At 34.8% G+C, this 7,576-nt stretch overlaps 1 long non-coding RNA gene across 1 annotated transcript; it reads left to right on the top strand.

Annotated features, from left to right (window-relative positions):
• The first annotated feature begins 2,668 nt into the window (after positions 1–2,668).
• On the top strand, positions 2,669–3,216 carry LOC138895037 (uncharacterized). Its single transcript, XR_011409245.1, has 2 exons — positions 2,669–2,875; positions 3,004–3,216. It is a non-coding gene; the product is annotated as an uncharacterized lncRNA (long non-coding RNA).
• The last annotated feature ends 4,360 nt before the right edge of the window (positions 3,217–7,576 follow it).

Here is a 7,576-nt window from a genome sequence, read left to right on the forward strand (position 1 = left end):
GTGGAATTGCAACGGCTCTTGTCTATGAGCTGGATATTGACTCGAGTTTTCGGTCTTGACTCGAGCTCTCAATCTTTACTTGAGCTCGATTCTGACTCGGATCCTTGAATTGATTTGGGGTCAATGTTGGTCGGTCTCTAAATCATAAGCTCGATAACTTTACTTTGCCTCATAGTTCGACTTGGATTCGAACTTGATAATGATATCGAGCTCGACATTGATCGGTACCTCGGGCTCGAAGCTTATTTGTACCATCTTCAGAACCCATCTAGAAGTCTTACTTCGATCCATTATGTTTCGACCTCGATCAATCGTACGAAAGCCGAAAACTATTTCGACCGTATACACACATATTCGTATGTATCATCATATTTTGTTTGTTATCTGAATATGCCCCATGAGTTCTTAGTTTCACATGTTCATGTATCTACGCCCGTGGGCGATACTATTATTGTGGACCGTGTGTATCAGTCGTGTGTGGTAACTATTTAGGGACTGAAGACTAGAGTTGATATTGTATTGCTTAGTTTGGTTGAATTCGATGTAATCCTGGGGTATGGATTGGTCGTCTCCATGTCATGCTATTCTGGACTGTTACTCAAAAACAATGACGTTGGCGGTACCGGGATTGACAAAGGTCGAGAGGAGAGGTTCTCTAGATTATGTTCCCAGCACGATAATTTCTTATTTGATGGCCCAATGGATGGTTAGGAAGGGGTGTCTGTCATATTTGGCCTTTGTGAGAGATGTTGATGCAAACGCTCCTACTATTGATTTTGTACCGGTAGTGCAAGACTTTACGGATGTATTTCCTGTAGACCTGCCGGGTATGCCACCCGATAGGGATATTGATTTCGGGATTGACTTAGTGCCGGGCACTCAACCCATTTCTATTCCTCCGTATCGTATGGCACCAACTGAATTGAAAGAATTGAAGGAGCAACTTCAGGAACTTCTTGATAAGGGGTTTATTAGGCCTAGTGTGTCACCTTGGGGTGCACCTGTTCTATTTGTTAAAAAGAAAGACGGTACTATGCATATGTGCATCGACTACAGGCAGTTGAACAAAGTTACAATTAAGAATAAGTATTCTTTTCCTCGCATTGATGATTTATTTGACCAGCTTCAGGGAGCGAGGGTGTTATCCAAAATTGATTTGAGATCTCGGTATCACTAGTTGAAAATTCGAGATTCATATATTCTTAAAATAACATTCAGGACCCATTATGGTCACTATGAATTTCTCGTGATGTCTTTTGGGCTGACCAACACCCCAACAATATTTATGCACTTGATGAATATTGTATCCTAGCTGTATCTTGATTTGTGTGTCGTAGTATTTATTAATGATATCCTGGTATACTCACGTAGCCAGGAGGAACATGCACAATATTTGAGTATTCTACAACAGAGGTTGAGGGAGGACAAACTTTATGCCAAATTCTCTAAGTGTGATTTTTGGATTAGTTCGGCGGCATTCGTGGGACACATAGTGTCCAGTGAAGGAATTAAGGTGGATCCGAAGAAGATAGAGTCAATTCAGAGTTGGACCATGCCATCTTCAGCTACTGAGATTCGGAGTTTTCTCGGTTTGACCGGTTATTATCGTCGCTTTGTGGAAGGCTTCTCGTCTATTGCATCGCCCTTGACTAAATTAACCCATAAGGGTGCGCCATTCAGGTGGTCAGACGAGTGTGAAGAGAGCTTTAAGAAGCTCAAGACTGCCTTGACCACATCTCCAGTTAGTTTTGCCTTCAGCTTCAGGCTTTTATAGAGTGTATTATGATGCTTCTTGGATTGGTGTTGGGAGTGTCTTAATGCAGGAGGGTAGATTTGTTACACCCTGTGTGTCCCAAGGTGATGTAATGAATATGAGAATTGTTAATCATGATTTAAATGAGTTTAAAAATCATAATATGGCTAAATATGATGTTTGGATGAAAATATAAAGTTTGAAAAAATATCGAATTAAAGTTGCAGAAAATCCGATTAAGAATTTGCCTTGTAATATATCTTTTTGAAGATCTACGAGTCTAGTTTCCAACGCAATAAACTGTTCGTCGATACGACGTCGGAGTAAAGAGATATCTGTATTTTTGCGAGACTGCGCAAGCAGCTCGGTTGGGACCTACTTGAGATGGCCACCGACCCTACGTCTTTTAAAAGATGTTTCAGCCTCATTTCGGGTCATTTCTCACCCAAATTTCGTCCAAAAGCTCTCCAAAACCCTCCCTAACATATCCTAATATCCCAAGAATCAAACTCAAGGGGAATAAACACAAATCACCATCAAAGGTGTTAAAGATTACAATAGAATGCTTGTATGTTGTTGTGGTGTGATTGAGGGCTATTGTGAGCTAAGTTGAGATAGGGTTTCGAGTTGTAGTTTCTGCCCAAGGTATGTATAACATCTTCTTGATTGTGTCTAAGGTTAATTTTGTGTTAGTTGTATTGTTTGAGTGAAAAACCATAAGATAGCACTTGAAAGAACATGGGATATGGTTGTCTTTTTGGTTGGACCGTTTTGTGGCTAAATATATGGTTTGTGGTGGCTGAAAATTGTGAGAAATAATTTTATAATATTGTGGCTGATGTTTTTAAGCTTTTCTAGATGTTAATTAAGTTGATTGAAATGAAAAACAACATGAAAAATTTACCATCATCTGATGGTAAATTTCCTAGCCTTGTTACCCACCAGGAATCGCTCGAGTCTAAGGTTAACGAGACCAAGGCCACTATAAAATTCCAATTGAAAAAGGTGCTTTGCATGGGAGTTGCTGTCGGTAATATGGATATGGAGGAGAAACAAATCTTTCAGAATGTGCAGATGAGTGTCAACTTTCTAGTGTCCTTGCTAAAGAAGAACTGGCAAAATGTGAGTGTATTTAACATCCTATTACTTCGTTTGTCCACGAGCATTTAGCTTATAGTATCTTCGAGTCTGATAACTTCATTTGTTGTTTAAACTTATTTCTAACATCTCTTTCTTGTTAATACTAACAGGTGAGATGCCTGTACTTGAAGAGTACCATGGGAAAGACTCAACGCGTCTTCTAAGGAAATTGTATTACAATCTTGGCAGTTTTGGCGTTTTGCTTTGTACGCTATAGATACTATTGATCCTGGATAGTATTTTTGGCTAGTTGTGATCCTGGATATTGTCTTCAACTTGATATCAGTTTTGTGATAATTTTATTTTCTCCTTTTAAGATGGTACCACCACTCTGTTATATCATGTTTTAAATTTCTTAAAGATTGTCAAATTATTATCCTGAAGGAGAAAATATCTGCCAGAAAACCTTTTTACTCTTTAACTTTGCAGAATGACATGAGAAATATATAGTAAGATATCTACTTAAGGATTATGGATGCAATTATCAATTTACTTAATTTAAAGGAAACAAGTAGAGTTGTAACTTCAAGAATGAACAATAGTCTGTGATCAAGAGTGCTCTCTATAAATGATATTTTTCTAATATAAAGAAAACAATTCTTAAACTAGAACATAATGAGTCTTAACATCTAGTTAGACTCAAACCCAAGAGAGTTCTATGCAAAGGAAGTTGATTAGTATGAAGAAGTGCAAGACGATAAACTAATCCTTATCCATTGTTGTCAAGGCCTATCAAAATGCAAGTAAATTCTCAGTGGAAGGTCGATATTGGTTTTTATTAACCTATCAAGTAATTATGTTATACTAAAGTCACTTTGTATGATTGAACCACCAAGGATTAAGGTGGAATGAATAAAATCCCTTTACCCTTAATCGTAAGTTTCACATTCGAGATTTGAAAATGCAAAAGATCCAAGTATGGAACGCTTTCCCCTTTAAGGGGGCCTCATGCTATGCAAATTCAAATTACGAATAAGTATATACATAAAAATGTATACTGATGGTCTGAAAAGAGTGAGTTGCTCTAGTGGTAAGCACCCTCTACTTAGCCTCTCTACCTCAGGGTAGGGGTAAAGTCTGCGTACACACTTCCCTCCCCAGACCTCACTAGTGGGATTATACTGGATTGTTGTTATTGTAGTAGTAGTATACTGATGGTGTGTAAAAAACCCATCTAACTCTTCCCTTGCCCCACACTTTATAAAAGGGGATGGTGGAGGAGAGAAAGAAAGCAAAGAGTAAAAAAGATTAAAAGAAAACGGCTTATGATCAAATTATGTTCTTTAAATATTAACATTAAAGTTTATAGTCTAATAAACCGATGAAAATCTCTCATACAATTGGTAGAAGTGCATTTTACATGGCTCATTTCAGTTCTTATTTTTCCGTCCAAAATCCCCATGTGTTGGGGAGAAAACAAGTTACCGTACTTGCAAAAATATCTAATGTTTAATATAATCAGAATAAGAAATTCTCTTTTACAACTGTTGTTGTTTAAATATTCTTCTCGCTAAAAATTTAACTCGGGATTAAGTTAAAAAGACACTGAAAAGTCTTGCATATGCTCTTCATATAATACACAAAATCAGCAAACATCCTATTAGATGAAGTACTATATTTTTAAGATTACTTTTATGCAAGTAATAGGAATAGTTAATTTTCTTATACTTTTTTTCTGTCCTGAGCCAAGTGATCATTTGTCATTTGTGATTTTGAAGTTGCATTTAGGAACGTATATACAAGGTATATTATAGACATTAGCTTACAATGATTCTACCCTAGTTGAGCTAAATATCAAAAGTTTGCATATATCCTTTAGATCTCTACTACAATCAAATGCTTAATATTTACGTAACAATTAAGAATTATGATAAAATTCTAAGAAGTGATTGATAGTTAGGTGTTATATGAGCTGGAGAAGAAACGAATACTCAGAGATGAATAATATTGATCAAGCCAAGTAAAAAGCTTCTTATTTTGAATCTGAATGGTATTCTAGTTGAAATATCTGAATTACATCATAGACAAATAGGTGATAAAGAATTTCTTTTTAGTTTTTAAGCACTTAAGATAAAATAATATGCATCTAATTGACATAATTCTTTGTACCAAATTTCCCAACACCCTTTTATAATGAATTTTTAGAGTAATTTGCTTTGAGAATTTTGTAGTCGGAATTTGGTCGTCTAGGATGCGGTAAATTTCGAGCTTTTATTCTTCAAGTTTATCGACTCTAAATGGTTAAAATACTTTAGTTTATATTTGGAAATTTCTGATTATTCTTTACGCAACACAACGGTGTCCAAAAAAATCATATTGCATCGTCTTGATGTAATGTTGTACATGTAACTTTTTGTTTAATTGGACTTGCAAAAAGTTAAACAGCATTACATAACATTTTTATTATAGTTGATCGCTTTTTGTTAAGGTTTCATATTAATAATCAAGTAATGCTCAAGAGAAAATTTTCTAACTGGATTAAAATTCTTTTTTCTTTTGATGTATGGCTTGATGAATTATATTGCCGACACTCGTGAGGCTAGATTAAAAGTTTTACTTATATTAATTATGAGTTGTATGGATTAGAAGTTTATATTAGTTTCGGTGTCATGCTAATAGATAGTTGTTAAAAACAATTCTTATTATACTAACTAATAGTACTAAATATTTTTCACTAACTTATAAGATTTGATAAAATATAATATCTTGTACATAAATGTCAAAAAATGCATTTTTAAGAAGAAAAAAGACCCATCTACTTTATGCAGGCATTTTGGTCTATCAATATTTTACTTGGTATCTTCCCACTTTTATAATGGTAACAAATTATTGCTGAAATATTGAAAGTTGTTCTAGGACAAAATGAGGTATAATAAATAGTGCTGGTAAACAAACAAACTAGGAAATGATGTTATATAGTTTGTGATATTGGAGTAATTATTTAAATAATTATTTTGGGCATTTTCTTCCTATTCTCTTCATCTATTCTCTAACAGATGAATGAGAAATCTAAGCGATTAAGTTGGAAGATTGTAAGGATCATGCACATACGAAGAATTAGTAATTTACATCATGAAAAATTCTTTGCAACATAGTTTGTAGCTCGCTATATATGGCATTTAGATATTTTCCAAAACTTACGTTTGAAATATTCGTGGCAGTTCTTTAGTTTTTGTATAAATTCAAATTTAAGTATGAAATTTCCAAAAAGAAAAATATAATTAGTTCACTTTTTGCAAAAAAATCCGTCAATGAAACAATTTCTTTTTTACAAAAACTAAAAATTTTAAGCTCAATTTTCGCAAAAACTTAAACAACCAACACCTCATTGGTTTAGCTCACTTATTTAAGTTACGCACACAAAATATAATAATCTAATTCAATTATTTACGTTGTAAAATCTATAAATAAAGTTGTAAAATCAAATATTCAACACGTTGTTATTAAATTAAATGGATAATTTTAGAGACCTTCCATCACATTCTGCTTCATTACACTGATCTGGTTTATGATATTATGTTTATTTTTCTTATTTTAAAATTTGTGTAACAATTCTTCTAATCTATTTATCATTAATATAAAAATTATAATCTGGCTAATTTACCCTTTATAATATACTCTTTCTTTTATTAACGGTAGTGAAAACGACGAAGAGCATAAAGCCTTGATGATGCTAACGGAGCTTGTACAAGCCCTTTATTGCTAAACGAAAGAAATTCTTTCTTGGAAAAGGAAAACTAAAGAAGTTTTTTACAGCAACGACGTTACAAAATTAATTAAACAATGAGTATGTTGGAATGGGTAGACTATTCATATCATGTATACGGTCGAAATAGATTTCAGACTTGGCATGTCCGATATGGTTCGAAGGGTGATGTATCGAAGTAAGATTCCGAAGGAGGGACGAACTAACCTCGAACCCGAGAAGGCCGGTCCGTGTCGATATCGATATCATAATCAAACTCGAATAAGAATCGAACCATGACGCAGGGTAGACCTATCGTGCTGATAATCCAAAGACCAACCAACAATGACCTGGAATCAATTTGAGGGCTCGAACCAGGATCGGGCTCGAACCAAGATCACAAGTTCGAGCCGAAATCAAGCTCGAACCAAAATCGAGGATTCTAAGCGAGATCGAGCTCGTAGACAAAAGCCGTTGCAATCCCACTAGAGGGAATCTTGACAGAAATTATGAAAAAGCTGACTTATCATGGGTCTCCCACTGAATGTTTATTTTATTATGCTTGGAGCCGAATCCCTCCACTATAAAAGGGCTTGGTTATCATTTCTGTAGGACGAGTTCTGCTGAGACTTACATTGTAATAAAAGTATTATATTCCTCTATAGTAAAGAATCGCTCTTCCAGTTTCTTAGATTGATTCAATTTGTCGAATCCTAAGGTTCATTGTTCTTGATAACCTTATCTAGATTGCATTCTCTCCAATCTACATTTACATTTTATTTATCCTTGCATTTTGTATCAAGTTACGCCACATATCCTCGGAACTGCGTATAAATTCAACTCTATCCATTTTATAGGAAAACAGTTTGGCGCCTACCGTGGGGCCAAGGATAACAGTGGTCATTTGATACAAATTTGAAAAAATACGCCATTGTGCTTTGCACTTATTTCCGAAAACATCTTGAATTTAGGGTCAGCTACGAATAACCACCAATCGA

The sequence above is a fragment of the Nicotiana tomentosiformis genome, chromosome 1, assembly GCF_000390325.3.
Source record: "Nicotiana tomentosiformis chromosome 1, ASM39032v3, whole genome shotgun sequence".
Classification (NCBI taxonomy): Eukaryota; Viridiplantae; Streptophyta; class Magnoliopsida; order Solanales; family Solanaceae; genus Nicotiana; species Nicotiana tomentosiformis.